We start from the raw sequence: 19831 nt of genomic DNA, 5'->3' as shown, positions 1-19831 counted from the left end.
TGTAATAAGTATATAATTCTGCTACATCAACTTCTTTATATTTCATTTAGATGCCAATGGTTTTTTTTATTTCCACCTAGCATATATTTCTATTAGATTTGTCATATATTTGAAATGAACTGTGAAGGCCACTTATATAATTGAATTTGAGTGATAATGGGAACATCCAGGAATTCATAACTTTTCCCCTCACCTAAAAGGAAACGTTTATTTTAATTTGAAAATGATTTACCAACCATTGATTTATGAAATGAATTTAGTAATAGAGCACTAATAATTGAGTTGAATTAAGTCGCAGTGGATCTCTCACACATTCTACAGTGTATGAACATCATTTAATCCAATTAATTGTAGATGCTTCTGACCATCGTGGGACCTAAATGTAGATCAAGTATGGAGCTTTTTGGTCTCACACAGAAGTATAAACACTAGAAAAGCTTAGAAGTGGAGAAAATTCTTGGGTAAAATTCAGAAAGGCAAATGTATATAAAATAACAAAAGCACAATAGATGTTCAGGCATAACAGTTGTCAAATATAATTTAAATGCCTTTCAAGTAAGACAATTCTTATAAGGTTCAATTGAAACTAACTGATGCAAGGACAGACCCCCTACTGGTTAAGAAGCTATAATTTCTCGCTGATATTAGAAGATTACAGTCTATTATTTCAAATGAAAAATAACATTTAAGAAGTTTAGAAAGGATATAATTTTTCCCTTCCCTTTTTACCTATTCTTTCATTTCTCAGTCCTCTCTTTTTTCAGCATAAGAATAGATTTCTTTAATAGGAGGAACAAGAAGATAAGAGGATTTTATATCAGAAAATTCTTAATGATTGATAAAAATGATGTTGTGATTAAAATACTTTGCATAAAAATTTATTCACAAGTTCCAAATTAGTTTCAAATGAATTAAGCTCAATCATGCATTTGTAAACTATCTGGATTCCATCTCTAAAAGTTCTTAACAATATCAGTAAAACCATAACTAATTCATTAACAGCAAGGAAACTAGTGTTATACATAATTTCTATAAGAATATGACAATTTTTTAAGCCTTGAAAACTCTGAGATGATTACTTCTGATTTGAACTTGAATATCACTGAAAAGATTTTGTTGCATACATGTTAGCAGATCATTAAGAATTGACCTTATAAACTACACTACCTCATTAAAATTACATTATATATGTTTCTAGTTTTTGTTGTTTTATTTGTAAACAGAATGGTTACCATCTTTGATGAAAATGCTCAATTAGTTATTTATTTTGATTAATGTTTTGTTTTCTTTGTTTTAATTAAGCAACTTTGCTTCTGAGCATTGCCTTGGGAGTTGAATTTTGCCCCTACTTTTCTCAGCTTCAGAAAGTCTGCAAACACATATCTATTTCACAATATTTTAAATGTTTACTTAATTCAGGTTTATTGTTTGTTTCTAAATTTTTATTTTGTTTTTTTAATGTCATTAATTGCCTTGAATACATGCTCTTAGTAGGATATAAATTCTAGATGTGAGATATAAATTGAATATATAAAATAAATATAAATAAATATTGTTGTTCATATTTCTTGAGGCATATACATTGATGCAACATAAGTGATTCAATTTCTGATATTAGTTGCTGGGAAAATAAAAGTACATCTTTCTTTGGCTCAATGATATTTAAAGGTATGGGAAATTGCTTTAACAACTCATCCAGGATCAAAGGCTTCCCAGTATATCAAACATTAGAAATCTATTTTTTTTATTAGAGCAATTTTCATAGAATAATTGAGTTTGTACTATCTATGTAAAATAGATCATAAATGGTCTTTCCATGTAGTGTTGAATTTTAATGTATATCTTTGGAGATAATGATAAATGCAAAAGAAATTGTATCCATCTTTCACTCAAAGGATTACATCTTGTAACCAGAAATACAGATAGCCTTCAACTTACAACCTCAAGTGGGACCAGTATTTCTGTCACTAAATGATGTAGTTATTAAGTATTTCATCACATGACTGAGTCTAATTTTACATCTTTTTTGCCATGGTTGTTAAGTGAATCTGGCTTCCTCCATTGACTTTGATTATTGCCTGGAAGGTCACAATTGGTGATCATGTGATTCTAGTGGCTATATAGCCATCATAAATACATGACAGTTGCCAAGCAACTGAATCATGATCACTGACCATGGGGATGCTATTATACTTGTAAGTGTAAGTCAATTTTTCAGTGCCAGTGTAACTCCGAATGGTCATTAAATGAATGGCCCTAAATTGGGTATGAATTTTATATGAAGAGCTGAGAAATACAGTTAGTTGTGTCCTATTTAAACATCATTAGGGTTGTAGGACGACATAAAAAGGCTTATTATTCATAACTACCCCTGAGAAATAGAAAAATACCTAAAAATGATTAAACATAAGCTATACATAACACATGGCACAACATAGGAGAACAAACACATTCAGCAGTCCATCTGCATTTAAAAGACCCAGACCACTCTTTTGAAGACAACAAACTCCAAATTTTGGACAGAGAGAAGAGCTGGTTTGAAAGAGAAGTCAAATAAGCCATCTATGTCAAAATTGAACAGCCCTCTTTCAACAGAGGGGGAGTGATATCCAGTGACATGCAGTCAGGTGAGGCAAGTGAGGCACAGCCTAACCTCTCATCATCAGGGCAGCGAGTCATTCGATGGGAAACTTGCCTTTTGGGAGGAATGACCCAGCTTGGCTCCCGCTTTCGATCTGCCGCCCAACGACCAAACGGAGAAGCGAAGAGGCAGGAGAGACAAAGCAGGAGCCAAGCCGAGTCATTCCTTCCAAGAGGCAAGTTTCCTATCGAATGACTCACTGCCCTAGACTCGAGGCTCCAGTCCAGACTGCGGTGCTTGCAGCCCCCGCCAGCTCCTCCAGGGACTCCCAAGCTCGGCACCAGAGAGCCGCCGCAAGAGAGCCCGGCCAGGTTGCCCGGGCGGTGGCAGAGGTTCCCTTTGTTCTTTCGGGTGCGGGAAGGGGGGGGGAGGCTTCCTCCACTCCATCCGCACCCCATCTGCGCTGCCCTCGCCCGACAAGCGCCCCCCGGATTCTGCGCAGCTCTGGCAGGCGGTGCCGTGGCCGAATCCCAGGGCAGAGGGCGGCAGATCGCAACTGAGCATGCCTGACTGTGGAATTCTGGGGGTTGAAGTCCACAAGTCTAAAAAAATTGCTGCCTCACCAGCTATAAACCTCACCGCACGTCACTGGATATGACATCATCTATATCCAATCTACAACACACATTCCAAGAAGGCTCCACATCAATTTGCACCACTCTGTGTCCTGGTGACACAGATAAACCTCCAGGTGACCTTAATGACCCGCTAAAAGAATGAAAATGTCCACCTGTCTGCAGGGAGTATAAATCCTTCCATTCCCCACCATCCAATCAGAGCTGAAGAAGCTTATTGGATGAGAAGCAAAAGTCTTCAAAGAAAAACCAGAAAGTCCACTTGCCTGGACAACCATGACCTGGATGACTGAGAATCTCCATAGACTGTACACAACAGTAGCTTTTAGGAATCTGGGGTGCTTCCCCTATATTTGGTTTGAGTCATTCAGAAGAAAAAGTAAAGATGAATGAGGATACACATTTTGGGGGAGGTGTTTAAAAACTTCAGGATCTTCTTCGGGTAAATTTTCAAATGTGTACAATATTTCTGGCTGGGATAAAACACATAAGATGCTAAGTAGCATTATTCTTTTAGGATATTGGAATGGATATTTGAAGTCTTCACAACAATGCAAAATGATGATATACAGTAGGTCTATCACTTTTGCAATTGATGTCAGAGGGAAGCAAGCTCATATTTAAAGGTTTGTATTAGCATTTGCACTTTGGCCACCTAATGTGAAGGAAGGACTCTCTGGAGAAGAGCCTAATGCTGGGAACGATTGAGGGCAAAAGAAGAATGGGATGGCAGAGAATGAGGTGGCTGGATGGAGTCACCGAAGCAGTAAGCATGAGCTTAAATGGACTCTGGGGGATAGTAGAGGACAGGAAGGCTTGGAGGAATGTTGTCCATGGGGTCGCGATGGGTTGGATACGACTTCGTGACTAACAATAATAACATTAGCATTTGTAGGTGGAGCTTAAAAGATGTGGATGATGCCAGCCCCAACAAGTCTAAGTGTGTGTGTGTTGTAACATCATACAAACATTCAAAAGGGACAGAGATTTTCTTATGATAACATGACCCTTTTTTCAACATTTTGATGAAAAAATCAATTCTGGTCATGGCGCTTTAAAATAAACTTCAGGCTTCAGAATATCAATCATTGAAACACTACTGAAATCATATAAACTGTAATAATCATTTATTCTTCGCTAAAACCTGGAATGTTAACACATCAAGTATTTCTCCTTTGGATGATGGAATTTTGGATACTTTTGCCTTATGAAGTAGTATCACTTGATAAGACCTTGTTGCTCCTTGGCTCCTGAAATCACAAGTGTTCCAATATGTTCAGAATGAGTAGCAGCCAGGGGTGGGTTCCTGCCAGTTCTAACCTCTTCTATAGAAGAGGTTCCACAAATCTACGGTGCCATTTAGAACCGGTTCCATCTCCCTCCCCCCGCCTGTCCACACATCATCAAGATGAAGAGTGAGAGGAGAAATTCTGGGAGTTGAAGTCCACAAGTCTTAAAGCTGTCAAGTTTGAACAGCCCTGGGGTTTTTTTCTAAAGGGTTAGGGGTGCAAGGGTCTTGTAAATTGAACGCTTTAAGACTTGCGTGCTTCAAATGCCAGAGTTTCTGAGCCAACATTTTGGTTGCTGAGCAAGAGCATTGTTAAGTGAGTTTCACCACATTTTACAAGTTGGCCATGCCCACCCAGTCACATGTCTGGCAAGCCACTCCCACCCGGTCACATGACTGCCAAGCCACTCCCACTCGGTCACATGACTGGCAAGCCACTCCCACAAAGCAGGCCACACCTACAGAAGAGGTTCTAAAAAAATTTGAAACCCACCATGTGTGTGGTGTGTGTGTGTGTGTGTGTGTGTGTGTGTGTGTACATATACATACATACATACATATACATATAGCAATAGCACTTATATGCTGCTTTATAATGCTTTAATCTTGCTAAGTGATTTTACCGAATCAGCATATTTCCTCCAACAATCTGGGTCCTGATTTTACCCACCTCAAAAGGATGGAAGGCTAGTCAACCTTGAGCCTGGTGGGATTTGAACTACCAAATTGCAGGCATCCGGCAGTCAGCAGAAGTGGCCTGCAGTACTGCACTCTAACCACTGCGCCACCGAGGCTCACATATATACACATACACACATATATTCATAACTAAGTTATGGGAAATTGCCAGAAATAAAGGTTGGAGAAAATTATTTTGTGATCTGAAGAAAATTGCATGTATGGAATACAAAGATTCAAGCTGCTGAAAGGAAAGCAGAATGCACAGTGTCAATTAGCTCCCTCTTGCTCTATCACACTCATTCTTACCAGTTAATTTTAGTAAAACCTATCAACCAATTTTGGCATGTTAATGCAATAACACTGTGGCCAGAATTTACCCGTTCTTCTGCACGCCATCTCTTTATTTCCTGGCCTAGTTACAAATCAAACTTTGTGAACCTTGATCTTCTATTTATATTTCTGAATATCACTCTGCGTTAATTAAATGCCATTTCCTTCAGCGGAACACTATAATTAGAGGGAGAAACCCCTTTGCCAAAATGTATCATCAATGGGCAACGTAAAGATTCTGTTCATTGTCTCTCTCCCCTACCAAAGGCTTCTTTTCAGAAGGTCAGAATGCAATGAAACATTGCCAGTAGAAATTAAAAACATTTATTTCAATGTCCTTTAGGAGCGCAGACCAACTGTTGGTGTTCCATAATATTGCACAAATCAGCAAGGATGTGGAATAAAACAGCTGTGCCTTTGGGTTATTTTACTCCGCTAACATTGTTATTGGCTGTAATGCAGACAAAATACAAGCATGGGTAACTTGCATGTTTTTCTAATTATTATTTTATACTCCTTTTGTGTGAGAGAGCAGGGAAGAAAGAGATTGGTTCGTGTAAGTCAAAGATGCATTTAGCTTTAATGCATTCCTATGGATTTTAATATGCTAGCCTTTATTGCATTGTTAGTTAATCACTCGATATTGCAGTTCTCAAAGAAGATTCATAGTTGGGAGACAGACTGTTGAATTATGAATCTGTGATTTGGAATGAGTTTTTAAACCTTGGAGGAGCTGCCCACCATAAAAGAACTAGAGACACTTATTTATGAGCAACAGGAATTCAGTTTGGCTGAAGGTGACTTTGGCCCTCTTTTCCTCACAGTCCAGCTATATGCCAGGACTGAACAGATTAAGGGCCATTGCTAGCAGTGGCCCTGACAAAGGCAGAGCATCAAGGAGAGAAACAACTTAGAACTAAGGAGAAATTTCCTGACAGTTAGAACAATTAATCAGTGGAACAACTTGCCTCCAGAAGTTGTGAATGCCCCAACACTGTCTTTAAGAAGATGTTGGATAGTCATTTGTCCGGAACGGTATAGGGTTTGCTGCCTAGGCAGGGGGTTGGACTAGAAGACCTCCAAGGTCCCTTCCAACTCTGCTATTGTATTGTATATTGCATGACAATGGCAATTGGAGGCATCAAATCTAGCTAAATAAGGAACCTATCAGGAGGCACAGCGCCAAAGAGCTTGGAAGAACAGCACTAATTTATTTACGATTGTTGGAAGAAATGTCCACCTGGGTTCAGTTCCAAATGGGAAGACACTGGAAACATGGAAACTGCTTTGAAAGATGGTTTAATGATGGACAGGATCACATGGTTTGAGGTCCTGGGCAAAAAGGAAAGTGATGCTTAGAATGCCTGGGTTTTATGCCCTCTCTGGGCTTTTGAATTTGAGCTTGTATTCTGATTGGTTGTCAGACTCCCATGTGGCCATGCAGAGGTAACTTTGTAGGTTTCTCTGTGTCCCAGGCTTGGTTGAGCCTTGCTGGGTGATGATGCAATCTTCTCAGGTGCCATGTGGTGAGTTCTGTTGCTAGATGGGTCCTATTATGTCCTGGAGGCCATGTCTTTTGTGTTGTATATAAACTGACCCAGGCCTTAATGGCCCATTCACAACGGTGGGGGGGGGGGGGAGGGGGCTGAGTTAATACCTCTCTTTTATGGGAAATAATATGCCCTTTTAATATTTCCTAAAATATCTCATTTTCCTAGGAGAGGGGTGGGTGCTAACTTCCTACACTATGTTGGCAAATAAGCAGATATAAATTTGAGCCTTCTCGTTCATTGTTTTTGGTTTTTTTTTAGTTGTTCTTTTTTAAAAAATCAGTTTCAAAGCTGCCTGATTCTCAATGATTCTGGGTGACTTAAAAGATAAGATTAGGTGATTGATTGATAGGCAGGGAGACAGATAGATAGCAGGCTTAAAAATGTATAGCAGTGGAAGAAGTCTTCTGAAATACTTCAAATGTCTTCTACCTTTGAAACAAGAAGAAAAAGAATGTGATAGCAGACAAATCCACCAAGCCAATTCTATATTTAAAAAGGTGTCTATTGTGATCTGTGTACCCAGACGGGGAAATCTCTGAAACAAATGGTGGAAGCTTTTTCCTACCAATGGCTCTTATTGATTATGAGATTGACAACCATTCGCTTGAAATACCAAAATGTTCAGTCAAAATTGAAATGGCAGAAGGATCTAAAAATAAACTATTTTCACACAAGCAACACAATAAAAAAGACATTACTGAGGAAATGTTACAACTCTCAGTGGCAAAAAACCAAACAAACAAGCCAGAGATGGGATTCTGCCAGTTCGCACCGGTTCGGGTGAACTGGTAGAGGCAGCGACATGAGGCTCCACTCGCACACCCAGACATTATCAAGAACCTTCTCCCGCTACTGCACCAATAATGAAGAAAATGGAATATCATTACTGAAACAAACCCCAGTTTCTTGAACTTCCCTGCTATGTCTAGCAGTCTGAAGACTAGCTCAGTTTAGGAGAGCTCTCATTCACAAAAACCATAGTGTGGTAGACAAACCAGAAAGAATATCTAAAAAGCGCCCTGTGAGAGACTTCAATTGTATCCTTGACAGTATGAAGCGAATGGCAGAGAAAGCTCCCTTCCTTTTTTTGCAGAAAGACTCCAGAAATTGAGAACGGGATCTGCTTCTTCTCCCTTGCTGCCGACATCATTTCTACCATAAGACCTTTATTACAAACTAATTTCTGCCCAGCAGCAGATGCTTCACGGAAGATCTTAAACTGAAAATTAGGATGCTTAACAAACCAAAGAATGGCAGGGCAACGGCCTGTGGGGAAAGGATGACAGGGTGTTTTAACTTCTTCCTAGCAAAGATGCTTCTATGGATATTTACTGGCTGTGTGGAGAGCACCAAACAGACTGTATAGTCAGGAGGAGACTGTTGAGACTTCAGTTACCTGGACTGTGTCTGCAGATACTTGTAAATTACTTGTGAATTTGTAAAATAAGAGCTGGCAGAATTGAATCAGCTGTAAATTAAGTCTTCTGTCCTAGAAGTCTTGCTGTTCCTTTCCACTCCCCAGTGGTATGCATGCCAGGAGTCCACTAGCAAAAACAACAGATGTACCAGTCAATGGTGGGATTCCAAATCTTCTCCTACCGGTTCTATGAGAAAGAGCTTTGCAGGTGTGCGCAGCATTCAAAGACCGCACTCGGTGTCCAGTGTTGGTGAGCTGAGGTATGCCGTGCAAATCAACTGAGCTAAAAAAAACAAGGAAATATAGGACAGGGAACAATGGGGGCAGAAAGGCGGGGCCAACCAGAGGTGGTATTTGCCGATTCTCCAAACTACTCAAAATTTCCCCTACCAGTTCGCCCGAACCGGTCCAAACCAGCTGAATACCACCTCTGGAACTGGTGTTATTTTTCTCTCCTCTCTCCTCACACTGTGGCTTCACCCTCCTTTAGGACAGATGTGAAAGGATTCTCTCATCAATTTCACTGGAAGTAAGCGCAGGCGTTTCACTTAGTTGGGTATCAGATAAAGCCTGTCATCATCTGACTTTTTCCAATCAGGAAAAAAAAAGTGCCGTATGCTAATTAAAATGGGGGTGCAAATAGCGGTGGTTGGATTTTAAAAGAGAAATGGAGAGTATTTGCAATTTAAAAGCTTGGCTCGTGGCAATTTACATGACAAAGAATGAAAAGCAATCTGATTTTATTTCAGAAAGATTCTTGTATGTTAATAGTTGCTAGAAGGGCTCCTTATATTATGACATTTTATGAATATAAAGGTTTGCAGAGCCATGCTTGCTGGTTGCAACAAAATCAGCATGGGTCTTGATGAATCTTTAATAAATTTAGTATGACATGCCAGCATTTTACCAATTTGATGCTTTTTGCTGTCTGAGAGATAATGGGAATTGTATTCCAACAATTCTAAAGATTATCATGTCGGAAACATTAATGTTAATCAGCTAGAGTTATTTCATCAGACGCGTTAAATATTATCCTGAGTTACAGATATACATGTAGCTGAAAATGGGAACCACAGTGAAATAAATGAAAAAAAGTACAGACAATGTTAATTCATTTAGTATTTATGTGGAGTCCCGTAATAGCTATTGAATGATAACAGACATCCTTGCATTGGCGTACTGTATTGTGATTTTGTAAAGCGGTGTTGTTTACCAGATGTAAGATGGTGGAAATAAGGCAGATAGTGGATGCTAAAAATAATAATCATTCAATCCTTATAAAGCTTCTTTCAATTTAATAATCCTTCCAATACCAGGCTTAAAGCACACTGAAATAACATCTTACATTCTCTGCCCTTTGAAATCCTTGTGTTGAAAAACAGAATGCAATTTCTTTAGAAAGATTCTGCTGAGAGTAAAAGAGGAAATGGTGCTTTGGCAGTATTAATTTTTTTCAATATAAAGGGAAATGGGGAGCAGAAGGAAAAAGCACTGAGAACTAATCATTAGAAAATATTTTTTTCAATATAAAATACAAGGGCAATACCACTTAATGCAGAGAGTCTACCAGCAGGACAATGTAAACTCAATGCCTACCCATAATAACCCTGCAAGTTCAGTAGGAAACTAATTACACCAAAGACTTTTTTTTTGTTTATTTCCTACAATTATCTTTTCTTTTGATTAGCTTGTTGTGTCAAATTCTGTAGTATTCTTATTTTAGCTTTTAAAATGTTTCCAGAAGAAATAAGTTGCTGGTAACAGTAGACAGAGTGAACTGATTCCTGTCTTAATTAGACTTTGAGCTCATCCATTGATGTGGTTTATGCTACTTTATCAAGTTAGTAAGCAATTTTTTCTTCCTGAAATTCAAAGTCTCATATGCAGAGGAACTGATCCATTTTAGAATAACGGAATAATTCTATGAAATAGGTAAAAATATAGATAGCACTTGCTTAATGACTCAGCAATTATTCAAAGTTACAATGGGGCTGAATCAGTGGTGGGATTCAACCTGTGTAACAACCGGTTTGCTTCGGACGTGCACACATTGCATTGAAATCAACACAGAATCTTACCTTTTCCGGCAGTCCTGGGGAGTAAAACAGATGAGACACAGCAATCCACTCTGGGCTTCAAACTCAATCTCAGCTGGGCTTCAAACAAAGGAAATATAGGATGGAGTAGGGCAGGGGCAGGAGGGCGGGCCCAGCTGATCATCAGAGCGAACCAGTTTGCTCCCAGCTGATCGTCAAAGCTACCGGTTCCGAACCGGTCCGACTTGGAAGAATCCCATCCCTGGGCTGAATGACTGCTACTTATAACCAGCCGCCAGACTTTTCAGCACTCGATTATCATATGAACACAATCTGGCAAGTGGCTTTCACTTATGATGGTTGTAGCATCCAACGATCATGTGATTGCTATTTGTGATCTTCCCTGCTGGCCTGCCAAAGCAAACACAATGGGAGAAGCCAGCAGGGAAGGTCACAAGTTGCTCCAGTAAATTGCTCATGCCTTCCCCTTCCCAGCAGAACTACTCCCTGACCATGGCAATGCTGTACCTCACCAGAAAATCCTCAAATTACAACAATTGAGGCTATTACCAGTGTCAAACTGGCGGCCTGGGGGCCAGATGCATCATGCGCAGGCAATGCCTACCCCAGCTCTGCAAATGGGGAAAAGCATTGTGATACATTACGTGACGGCAATGTGATGTGGCGAGTTTGACACCCACGGACGAGGATAACTAGTGATGCAGTCATATGATATGATGTCATGCGACTGCCTCACTTAGTAATAGCAAACCCTGTATGCTCTTTCACCACTGTTAACAGAATACCACTGGTCATTAGGCATGGACTGCCTTTATCCAAGCCACTTCCAGCTTGGTCCCTCTTATTTCCAAGTCCTTTGGTAAGGAAAGGTCTGCCTTCTCTTCAACTCCACTCTGCTGATCTTCCCCCATATTTGCCCTTTAGCTTGTCTTGCATTCCGTCACCTCAGTTGGCCCTGCTGACTTTGCCACCCTATGCTCCACTCACCCTGCTGATCAGTGGTGAAATTCATTTTTTTTACTACCGGTTCTGTGGGCGTGGCTTGGTGGGCATGGCAGGGGAAGGATACTGCAAAATCCCCATTCCCTCCCCACTCTAGGGCCAGCCAGAAGTGGTATTTGCCGGTTCTTTGTACTACTCAAAATTTCCACTACCGATTCTCCAGAACCTGTCAGAACCTGCTGAATTTCACCCCTGCAGCTGATCCTGTGAACTTGCCACCTTGTGCTTCGTTTGCCCTGCTACGCTGCCAGTCTTGTAACCCTGTGTTCCACTTTCCATCTTTCACCCTACTCTCTCTGTGCTCCACTTGTTCTGCCAATCCTGGCATCCTCGCCACCTGCACTCTGCTCCTTCTACTGGTTATGCCACCCAGTACTTGCTAGCCTTGCTACCCTACTGACTGTGCAGGCCAATTCCGCTATCCTAGCCACCCTGTCAGCCCTTCTTTCCCCAGGTGACCTGTGCCACCTTTTTCCTGCTGCTTGACATGGCGTACCTGACCTGTCAGCCACCAGCCATGCCAGGCAGGGCTGGTAGGGTAGCTATGATGACACCACTACCCAGGACACTTCCCCAGATGTCAGCTTGGAGGAAGATGAACCAGTTCCAGGAACATCAAAAGGGGAGTTGGCCAATGGCTCCAAGCAGCCATCTTTGAGGGATGACGCACAGTTGCAGCAGGAGAGCCCTGGGCTTCAGGTGGGAAAAGCATGCAGCTGCAGCCAGTCGGTGATGAGGAAGAGGAACTGCCTTCTGCATCTGATCCAAGAACACATTGGGCAGAGAAAAGGCAGGAGCGGAGAAGGTCAGATTATTTGCAAGGAGAAGGCCTTGCCCTTCTTTATGGATTGCAACTTGCAGCAGAAGCTGGCTATTTAGCACAGTATACAGATGGAAGCAATGCTGGGGACAACATGCCCATTTCCTAGCTGTATTTGTTCTGGTCATTATGCTTCTTGCTTTGCTTTGGACTGACACCATCCCTTGACTTGGATTGTGCTTTGTGAACCCTCTTATATTGTGGATTTAAATTTGCCTGGTGGATTTATTTTGATTGGGAAACTTTCAAGTGCCTTGTGGACTCATTGGCCATTGCTCTGTGGGCTGGCATTGGTCGGCTTGTGACTGGACTTAATTGGCATAGTTCTGGGGTTTTGGTGAGGGGGTTGCAGGGGAATATTAATAAACCCACAAAACCACAGTTGTGTGTGTATGTGTGTGTGTGTAAGAGAGAGAACAGGACAACACAGCAGAAGGGCTAGCAGAACCAGCTGGCCACTTGCATGCTCTCAAATAATACACGCCATTCTCCAAATAATAATACTGTTCTCCAAATAGTGCACACCATTTTCATGATGCTTTGGAAGGTTTTTGTGGCCTTCTAAAATCTCATGGGAAAGACATGCCTGCGATTCTCAAAATAGCACAGGCTGTTCTTGCAATGCTTCAGAAAGCTTTGGAAGGCTTCTGAGATCCTTTGAAGCATCATGAAAATGGTAAACATTATTGGGAGAATAGAACTTTGGAGAACATGACCACAACCCCTGTAACTTAGGAGATCAGCTATAACTACTATTCTTTCAGCACTACTGTAACCTAAAGCAGTTGCGGAACAAATGGTTGTTAACTAAAGGACTCTCTGTACAATTTTTTTAAGCTATCTGTATACCACGTGTCATTCCAGATCATTTACAAGATGAAAATTTGCAATGTATAATTTAGAATGTAATGAAATCTATAAATCAATGAAAATTCAGTTGGAGTAAGTATCATTTGAACTAAGTAGTCGAGGAGAAAACATAAGATACCCAGTGGTTGCATGAAAGAAAATGCTTTCCAAAAAGTGTAGTTTTGTTCAAGTCAATAGCAATAGCGCTTATCTACCACTTCATAGTGCTTTACAGCCCTTTATAAGCAGTTTACAGAGTTAGCATATTGCCCCGAACAATCTGGCTCCTCATTTTACTAACCTTAGAAGCAGTGGTGGGTTCTGGATCCCTTTGCAACCGGTACGGTGCAATGGGGCCGGCCGGCCACCACATGAACGTGTGCAGCACATACACACATGTGTTCAGTGTGCGCATGCGTACTTACCACCTGCGACGCTCCGCGATGCCTCCACGATGCTCCAGCTGCTCGGCGTAGCATCGTGCAGGTGCCGTACACTCCATGTGCATGCACAGAAGCCCCGAACAGCTCAAATGCCAGTAAGGAGCGCAGGCAGGCAGGTGGGCCCTCCGGAGCACCATACCAGAATGGTACCTGTACCAGGACGTACCTGTACCGGTACTGTATCAGGGTGTACCGGTCGTAACCCACCACTGCTTGGAAGGAAGAAAAGCTGCATCAACCTTGAGCCGGTCAGAATCGAACTAATGGCAGTGGGCAGAATTAGCCTACAATACTGCATTCTAACCACTGAGTCACCACGACTCATCTATTTTGAATGGATCAAGCTTTACCCTTGGTGAGTTATCAATACATCTGTCTTGTTTTCTTAGTGAGAATATGGAGGTAGTTTGCCTTTGACTTTTTGTAACTTCCAAGTCCAGCATATTCCTCAACAAGACTAAAGTTGGTTTAGAATTGCTTTTATCTTCCGGTAACTTTTATGGGTACACGGTAGCCTTTTACAAGTTGGCTCTCTCCAGCTTTATAGGGACTGCAGCTCTCCGAAGCCTGAAGCAGTTCTGGATTGCTCAAATGTCAATAGAAGTAATATTTGTAGCTCAGGGTTGAACTGTGGGACCCCGTGTTCAAATGCATTCGGAGTGCATTAGATTCAGGAAATCTGGTTAAGAGCAATCTACAAGCAGAACAAATATAAGCAGTGTAAGTCAGTATGAAGTCCAAAAATGAGCTATAATTCAGATTTACGGGTTTCACAAAACCTAACATAAAGCCAACATTACCACATTAGAAATCAGCTTACCATAGACAAGTGAATCAATAAGATGTTAATGTGAGAAAATATGCCTGAATCTATTAGTGCTCTAATCTAAAGGTATATTTTTATATCGCATTTTCTTGACTGTTCAAGTATACAGATGGCTTCATTTGTCCAAAGCATTCCCTCTCACCATGTCAATTTGCCGATCTTTTAAATGGAAATTGAATTTTTTTAAAAAGCCTAAGTACTCACTGAAAGAAATGAATGTTACAGGGTTCAAAAATAGGTTTTAGATCTCTTAGCAAGCATATAATGAGTTCAAAAGGTCATTTATGAAAAAAAGAAAAGAAAAAAAGCTTCTTCCTCCACAGAATTTTTCCGATTTTATTGAAAATCTAAAATAGCTGTTGTTGATATATTTATCTCTGTGGTGGATCTAGCAAGGGAAAGGGTGACCTTTTTTATTGGCAGACACAATATTTTCATAAGGGTCCCCTCCAGCACCAGAGTAATGCCAACGGGTTACTACTACAAACTCATTCTCTGGACACCAGCTTATATAAGAAGATCCAAACCCTGTAGCCAAAAGTTCTTTTTCATCAAGGGAGAAAAAATTGATTAAAATAAGGATGCTTTGAATTTACTGGCTGAAAGTGCAGAAAATACCCAGAACAATAAAACCTTGTGAAATACGAAAAGAAAGAAAAAGGAGTGGCTGGGTTTACGCTACAGAATCACATAAGGTTTGAAAGAGAAAATTCCTTTCAAAGCAAAGCAAATGACCAAATACAAAGGGGGAAAGGGAAGGCAAGCAGGAAAGGAAAACAACAGCATGGTCACAAATTCCAAAACAGCTGTAAAAAGAGTGCTAATGAGAAAACTCATTTTGCTAGGTCCACCCCAACTTTACTGCCAATCTGACCGATCTTTACATGTAAACTATTTTAAAAAAAAATATTTGGAGCTCCTTACAATTCAAAAGTATGGCCTACCAAGAGCCTTGGTGGCGCAGTTGGTAGAATGCAATATTGCAGCCTAATTCTGCCAACTGCCAGCAGTTCGATTCTGTGGCTGATGCTTTTCTTCTTGTAACTTTCCTTTGAATATCATTTTACCCGTGGCATTGAAGCCAAGAGAACAGAGACCTTAAATCTCTGGATGTGGTCCTGAGGTTCTTCATGAATTTCAGGAGAACTTAAGGGACTGAAGAGCCATGGTGATGCAGTGGTTAGCTTGCAGTACTGTAGGCTAACTCGCTGCTCACTGCCAGGAGTTTGATTCTCACTGGCTCAAGGCTGACTCAGCCTTCTATCCTTCCGAGGTGGGAAAAATAAGGACCTAGATTGTTGGGGACAATGTGTGACTCTGTAAACCGCTTAGAGAGGGCTTTAAAAGCACTATGAAGTGGTATATAAATCTAACTGCTATAGCTATTGCTATATCAGAGGGATGTTTAAATACATATGGGAAATCTAGGATGGAAAAAGAGCTTAGCCCACTTTCCTATTGTCCCATTGGACATGGATGTTCTTTTACAAAAGACCATTAGGTTGCCCTTAAAAATGTATGTAGATGATATGTTACAGAGAGTTGTCAACTTACAATAGTTCATTTAGTGACCAAAGTTACAACGGCACTGAAAAAAGTGATTTATGACCATTTTTCACACTTAAGGCCCCTTGCAGCATCCCCATGGACACTTGATCAAAAATTCAGACACTTGACAACTCATATTTATAACAATTGCAGTGTCCCAAGGTCATGTGATCACCTATTGTAACCTTCTTATAAGCAGTCAATCGGGAAGCCAGATTCACTTAACAACTGTATTACTAACTTAATCGCGGTGGCGCAGTGGATAGAATGCAGTACTGCAGGCTATTGATCACTAACTGGCAGCAGTTTGGCAGTTCGAATCCCACCAAGCTCAAGGTTGACTCAGTCTTTCATCCTTCCGGGGTGTGTAAAATGAGGACCCAAATTGTTGGGGCAATATGCTGACTCTGTAAACCGCTTAGAGAGGGCTGTAAAGCACTATGAAGTGGTATATAAGTCTAAGTGGTATTGCTATGAACATCTGCAGTAATTCACTTAACAACTGTGGCAAGAAAGCTTGTAAAATGGGGCAAAACTCATTAAACAAATGTCTTATTGAGCAACCGAAATATTGGGCTCAATTGTGGTCATAAGTCGAGGTCTACTTGAATTTAGGCCCTAGAGAAAGCTTGCCATTCAAGTTGCAAGCCAGGTCCATTTTACAGACGTTACCAATGATTTCAAATCCAGTATCCAAAATACTATAAATTATTCTAAGTAAATCAAGCCTGCTTCACGAACGCTTTGTTTCCCTTTAAAAAAAAAAGAATACCTTTGTAATTAATTCTATTCATAATGCAGAAGCAGTTTGTGTCAGAAAATGCTTAGTGGTTTAAATTAGCCCCGGTTTCATTACCTTACAGGAATTGCTTTGCCAATATGCCAATTACGTGAAGACTTACGTGAAAACCAAGCCTTCTGGAACTGCTAAGGGGCGGGGACGGGACGTGGGGACTCACCCTACATTTTTTTGTATACTATTACCTCCAGCTACTTCCCTGCAGATTTACGCTTCTATCAAATTGCAGGATATTTGAAACAGTGTAGCCAATTTTTATGATCATAATTTTGTGCTTTGCCACTTTAGCATCAGAACCAGTAAAATAGTACAAAGTGGTGGTAAATTTTATTGGCTGCTCGAAATATCTGTCTGCGCTTGGAAATGATAAAATTAATGTTCCCTACTGACAAAGGGAAGTATTCTGTCACACACTGTCAGGTGTAAGATTGATACCTGCTCTAATTTATACATGTGATTGAGAAGGTGGTTCTGCCTGGCCATATATGATAAAAAATATATAATAAGATTAATTCAAAATGATTATTTTATTTTATTTTTAAATTGAACTTCGGGTTCATTTGGGTACATTTGGAACAAAAAACTGCACAATGGTATCTGCAAAACAGTCAAATCGTGTATAGGTAGTACTTGACTTATGACCACAATTGAACCCAAAATTTATGTTGCTAAGTGAGACATTTGTAAAGTGAAGTTCATCTCATTTTATGACCTTTCTTGCCACAATTGTTAAGTGAATCACTACAGTTATTAAGTTAGTGACAAGGTTGTTAAGTGAGTCCGGCTTCCCCATTGATTTTGCTTGTCAGACGGTCGCAAAAGGGGATCACATGATCTTGGGACTCAGCAACAGTCATAAATATGAGTCAGTTGCCTGAATTTTGATCACATGACCCTGGGGATGCTGCAATGGTCATAAGTGTGAAAAATACTCGCCTTTTTCAGTGTGGTTGTAACTTGAACCATCACTAAATGAACTGTTGTAATGTCAAGGACTACCTGTATACATTTTTGAAAGCTATTTTTCTTTTCATTAATTTTGGCTCTTACATCAGTTTTTCATCAAGGTTAGTGCTTAAGTAATTAAATGGAAGTTTTTCAGGATTGTTTCCAATACTTAATCTTCACGTTGGCTTCATTGCATCTGAATATGTGTCTCAGCTATGATTATTGTGCTGTCTTTGTACCTAATTGTCATGATAAAATAGACCAGACTATTAAAGCAGTCGCCTAACTCAGTCATGGCTAACCTTCTGTTGGAGTGCTCAAAGCGTGCGATTGTACCCGAATCCCCAAAATGCAATCTGCGCACCCCCCGCATATGCCCTCTGCACAAGTGTGCGCAACCTGCGCACATGTGCCCCACCCTGTGCATGTTTGAAATCCCCCTTGCGTGTGCCCCCCCACGCGTGACCCCACACACAAATGCCCTGCTTCCATGCATGCACGCATGACCCACACACATGCATGGCAGAGACCCTAAGACTAGCTGGTCAGGGGGAGAGATGCGCGCATTCACGACGGAGCTGAACTGGGGCGACAGCTCACATGCCATCAGAGAGGGCGCTGCATGCCAGCTCTGGCATGCGTGCCATAGGTTCGCCATCACAGGCCTAACTCTACTGGTTCCTTAAACCTAACCTGGATGATCCCCTAATCTTACAGCCTATTTATATTATTCCTGTCATGATCCATATCCATAACATTTAAAATCAGATTCATGGTACCAAATTGAGTGTCTGGGTAATTAGGCTGTGAGAAGATCACTCACTGAAAATAATGGGGGGGAAATTACCCATTGAAAAATATTCCGAGAAGTCTATAAGAGTAAAAAGACCATTTAGGCTTTAGGGGGGTAGGAAACTCAATTTATCCCTCGCTATGCTTCTCCATGGTGTATAGTTAGCAGTGAAAATTTCAGGCTGTAAAACTGCAGCCCATTGACATATGTACAGTAAGCACATTGTCACCAAATAAAGAGAGGAGGGGAAAGGCAACATTTGCAGAAAGTTAATGAAGTGAGTTCACTAATCCTCTCTTAGATTAGAAGCGTCTTAGTTTCTTGGGGCTTTAGGGACAGAGAAGCTATCGTTATACCGCACAGTGAGCCCCGGCAAAATTTCAAACCCTGCCCTCATTGTAATAACTAGTAATGCCCCTGCTATGGAAGGCATCTGTTCCAATGTGCAATTCACTGCCATACAGGCTGCCTCCAGAGATCAGCCTCATAAGCCAGAAGCAGCTGCTCTTACGCTTCTTGCTCTCCTTTTCCCAATTCTTTGGAGCTCTGTCACTAAACTCCAAATAATAAGTTTGCATTATTACTTTATTTTGATAGGCTGGCTTTAAACCATAATGACTCTGGTGAAAATTCTAAAGCCAATAATAATCTGTCTAAACCCCCCTCCCGAAATCCTTTACTTAATAAAATGTTCTTTCCTTCCTTTCCTTCTTTCTTTTCTTCTTTCTTTTCTTTCCTTCCTTTCTTTCCATTTTTTTCTTCCTTCCTTCCTTCCCTCTTTCTTTTTTTCCTTTCAATTATTAAATGAAGGACATAGGTAGCAAATGACGGGAAGTTGTCTGATTATAGTTGATTTGGTATAGAGTAAAAAAATGAAATCATTTGGCTTAAAGCCATGAGTTTGAACTTTTGACTTCCTTTCACCAACTGAACAATTATCCACTGTATATTTCAATATCTTTGGATAACCCAAAGAATAGAAGTAGAAACAGAGGTGTGAACAACATTCATAGACAAAGGATGGCGACATTTATTTCTAAAATAAACAAGTCTTTTATTTTACATATTTATTCTGCTCTTGTACCATAATAGTAATGTTAAAAGACTTAAGAAAACCCAGAATAAGAACATTTGATTCAAAGATGCTAGCTGTGTTCAAGAAAATGTAAACATCCCACAATATTTTACCTATTTTTTTAAAAAAATAAACATTGATTCTTTATTTTCCACATGCAAATCAAATTGAAATAAAACCTGGTCT

At 40.5% G+C, this 19831-nt stretch overlaps 1 long non-coding RNA gene across 2 annotated transcripts in view; it reads right to left on the bottom strand.

The window, feature by feature from the left end:
- LOC309387491 overlaps positions 1-19831 on the bottom strand; it is a 99276-nt gene that overhangs the window by 36603 nt on the left and 42842 nt on the right. Inside the window, exon 3 of one of the 2 annotated variants that reach the window (XR_014174591.1) lies at positions 13848-14350. The exons of the other annotated variant lie outside the window; for it this stretch is intronic. This is a non-coding gene — a long non-coding RNA (uncharacterized lncRNA). Of the gene's footprint in view, positions 1-13847; positions 14351-19831 lie in introns of those variants that run through there. 2 annotated transcript variants of the gene reach the window in all.

Source organism: Natrix helvetica (assembly GCF_964273705.1).
Source record: "Natrix helvetica genome assembly, chromosome: 2".
Taxonomy (NCBI): Eukaryota; Metazoa; Chordata; class Lepidosauria; order Squamata; family Natricidae; genus Natrix; species Natrix helvetica.
Note: the sequence above shows the minus strand (reverse complement) of the source record. Positions and strands in the feature narration are given on the sequence as shown.